The 4168-nt window shown below is 33.9% G+C and overlaps 1 non-coding gene across 1 annotated transcript; it reads left to right on the forward strand.

Annotated features, from left to right (window-relative positions):
* Positions 1–2737: 2737 nt before the first annotated feature.
* TRNAV-AAC (transfer RNA valine (anticodon AAC)) lies at positions 2738–2811 on the forward strand. Its single transcript has one exon. It is a non-coding gene; the product is annotated as a tRNA-Val (tRNA).
* Positions 2812–4168: the final 1357 nt, after the last annotated feature.

Raw genomic sequence — 4168 nt, forward strand, 5'->3', positions numbered from 1 at the left:
TTGTTAATCTTCTCATATGTAGGTCAATTGACCAAACCATATAAGAATATTATGCTTATTTTAGTATAGTTCTTTTTGTTGTCTGATTTATCATTGTTAAAGATTTGCAATTATTAGCTTCCGCACGCGCCCTTTTATTTTGATCCCAAACATATAGAAAGGGTTCTCTAAATTCAATTACATTCATTATTTTCAATTCGTACTATGTATACATATGAACTTTTTTAAAATTCTACATCTGCCCTCCTGCCTTTGGAATGGAAGTGAAACGATACATTCTCTGTTCGGATTAATCGTGCCATGTAGTTTCTAAGGGGATACATTTACTCCCTGCGTTTTAAATTATTGTCCTGTGTTTTAAAAATAGTTATCTCAAATTATTTGTCATATTTTCTAAAAATAATTATTTCAAATTATTTGTCACTTTTGAAGTTCAAAACTAAATTCATCATTTTTTTCTCATTTTCCCGTAGTAATAATTATTCTTAAAGACTACAAAACCTCAAATATGGGGAGATAACATCATGACATACATATGCGGTAAATACTAAATGCAGAGAGATTATATCTTAAGACATGAACGAGGGTAAAATAGTCAAAACCCTCCTAATTAATTTTTCATAAGAGGCGTGTAAGAGACAAACGCGGTAGATAATATGAGACAAAGAGAGTACTACTCTCTGGATGACAAACGTCTTCGACAGAGTTCCTTCCATGTGGTTTGCTAGAATATATATAGGCAAAAGTCATAGATAGCCCCCTAAACTTTGCCACATTTTCCTCTGGGCTACCTAAACTGAGGGTTGTACCTATTGGGTACCTAAACCAGTCTAAATTGATCCTATTGGGTACCTTTTGCCTATGTGGTGCCTACGTGGCGCAGCAACTGATTCCACTTTTTCTTAGGCGCGTGGACAGCCCTTTCATCCTTAATTTTTTTTTTGTTAAAATTTTACCTCTTTTAAATAAAATTAATAGATAAATTAATAAAAAATTAACCCACCTGCCCAACCCCCATCCCCGCCCGTCTGACCCCACCCCACCCTCCCCTTTTTCCCGTCTGTCACAACTCCTCCCCTTTCTCCACTGTGACATTCTGTTCAATTCTTCTTCTTCTTCCTTTTTTTTTTTCTCTTCTTCCTCTTCATTATAACAATTCATTTCTTTTAATTATTTATATAAAATTAATTTGTGAATTGGATGTTATTTCTTATCACCATTTTTTTTGTCCTTTTCAGATCTAAAAAGTAACATTACCATTTTGTTCACCCGAAAAAATGGAGATTTACCATTACTATGACTCTTTTTTTTCATCTCACCTTTCATTAAAGGTTGGTGGGTCTTATAAAGACATTGATAGACCTAAATAAGAGAAGAAAAAGGAAATAAATTATTGGTGGGTTGGGGGGACGGCGGTTGGGGTTGGTGGTGCGACGGCCAGTGGTGGGGGAGCGGCGACTGGTTGCAGTTGAGGGGGGGCGAGGCTGGTTGCAATTCGGGGGGGGGGGGGGGGCGGCGAAGGGGATGAAATTTAGGGGGGGGTGGTTGTATAATTTATTTTTTAATTATTATGATGGACCCCCCCCCCCCCACACCGCCACGTGTCATGTTTTCATTTGACAAAGTTGCCACGTCACGGAGAGTGTAATACACTCTCCTAATTTTACTGATTATTGTGAAAAAGGTACCCAATAGGATCGAATTTGGACTTGTCTAGGTACTCAATAGGTACAACCCTCGGTTCAGGTATCTTAGAGGAAAATGTGGTAAAGTTTAGGGGGCTATCTATGACTTTTGCCATATATATAAGAAAATATCAATGATTGTCAATAGCGTTTTAAAAGGGCGGGGGCGTGAGGCGGAGCGTTTTACTCAGTACAGTATGAGGTGTAAGCCCTGTGGATCTTTAAATTTTTAATTAATAATGTAGTAAAATAGTACAATAATCCAAAATTATAAAATATACATTAATAGTTTTAAAAAATTAAAAACAGAAGAAACTCATAGAAAACAAAACTTCTCACATGATTTTATAGTATAAATGATGAAATGTTATAAAAACTATTCTGAGATGCAAATCAACTCTAACATCTTAACTTTCAAACAATAAAAGAATCACAATTTCTTAAAATATATTACTATCATACTATGCATGCAATTTACCTCCCTAAAGGAAAATAATCAATAAACTTTATCAGTGTATAATTAAAACATCAATCTTTCATGAATAAAAACAAAATTACTTTCAAATAGCAAAATAATAAAGTATGATAATTTTGAGACATGGGACAAAAACATGAAGCCAATGACAAGTGAAGATGTAAAATTCGGTGTGAAGATGTAAAATTCGGCTATGTATTTGAAAATAAATGTTAAGTGCTATTTACCCTCTATTTACCCTAGTTCTATCAAATAGTGAATATGCAATACCACAGCTTGTTGTTTGAGTTATTTCTCAATCTTCTAATTTCTACAGATGATAAAACTACTAAGCATAATTCATTTAATAAAGAATTACGAGGATCAAAGCTGTTAATTAAGAAATTTGACACATTATTTTGTGTAAGAACTGTTAGGCGACCCCGAGCGTTGGGCGTGTTTAGGATGTATTGTCAGGCACTTAGGGCATAAGCCTCATAAAACAAGCCCCACATGTAGGCCTCGAGGCGTTTACTAGTGCCCCGCCCCAGGTCGAGTCTTAAAACTACCTTTTAAAATACTGATCAATTAGCAAGTAGGTGTTGTGGTGTAGTTGGTTATCACGTCAGTCTAACACACTGAAGGTCTCCGGTTCGAGTCCGGGCGACGGCACATTATTCTGTACTTGTGACTTTTTAACAACAATTTGAGTGATTGTTATGTTTCATATTATATGTTGTACTTGTTATCTACATAAATGTTTGTTGTTTTCTGATGTGATGTAAAGAGAGAATTAAACGGTAAAATGTTACTTATTGTTTCATACCATATTGTGTATCTGTTCTTTTTAGTTAATTATTCAAGAAGATTACTTGCTTCAAAATACTATACTCGTAACAACTTGTTTGGATGATTGTTACATATTATATTGTACTATATTATTTTGATGAATATAACGTGTGGATAAGTTGTATCAGATGAATATAACGTGTGGTTAGATGTATAATTTTTCGTTGTTTTGATTTAGCGATACGATATGGTAATAAAATTAAAGTAACAATGAAATAATCAAACATTATATTTAAAGTAACAATACCATACAATATAATAGGTAACAGCCATTCAAACAAGCTGTAAGTGTATATATCTACCGGAATATATATTGTTCTTGTAAAATGTTTCTAAATTAATTAAAACACCAAGGATATGGTAGGTAGGTTGGGGGAGCTCTTTTCTGTTAACTAGTTATCATGGATTTGAGTTCTAGGAGTGAAGAACTTCTTGTATAATTGGGATTCCTTCTCTGTCAATTGGAGACTACGAGTTCGAGTTCCGGGAACGAAAGACTTCTTGTTAGGAGCTTTTTACCTCCAACATGAATTTAAATTAGTTGAGCTAGTAAGTTGCGGAACCGATACTTAAATATATGTGCGACAAAACTAAGAGTCAGATCCTATTTTATTAGTATTAGTATATGTTTTAAGTCAAAATCTAGTAAATGATATTGTGATCATGCTTCTCTCTCATCTGGAATTGTCAAATGGAAATGACTAACAATAATGTTTATAGCAGCAAAATAAAAATAGTAGCTTTGAAATGTTAGATAAACGATGAGTTTCATGAAGAAACCCTATCCACTTATTTTCAAATACATTTTTATTGTATTTTTCATAATATATACTGGCAAGTTGGTTTACCAATCAATATTCTTGGACCACTTACTTTCAATTATTCTTAGCAAAGAACGAATTGATGAGTTCATCTTCAAAGGTCTTTATCTTGATTGCTTTATTGGCATGCCACTCTCTAGTCATAACTATTTCGGCTACAGGTACAATTCGAGAGAATTGGAGAAATTTGATGAGTTTACTCTTTTCTTTTTGAAGTAACTCTGATCAACTACCTCCATAGTTGTAAGTTCTTGTCACGATTTCGTTACATCATTTTGGATATGCCGTGATTCATTCGGAAGTAACTTTTGAAAAGAAAAAAAATACAATTACACCAACAAACCCGTGTAATTCCATGA

The sequence above is a fragment of the Lycium barbarum genome, chromosome 8 (assembly GCF_019175385.1).
Source record: "Lycium barbarum isolate Lr01 chromosome 8, ASM1917538v2, whole genome shotgun sequence".
Taxonomy (NCBI): Eukaryota; Viridiplantae; Streptophyta; class Magnoliopsida; order Solanales; family Solanaceae; genus Lycium; species Lycium barbarum.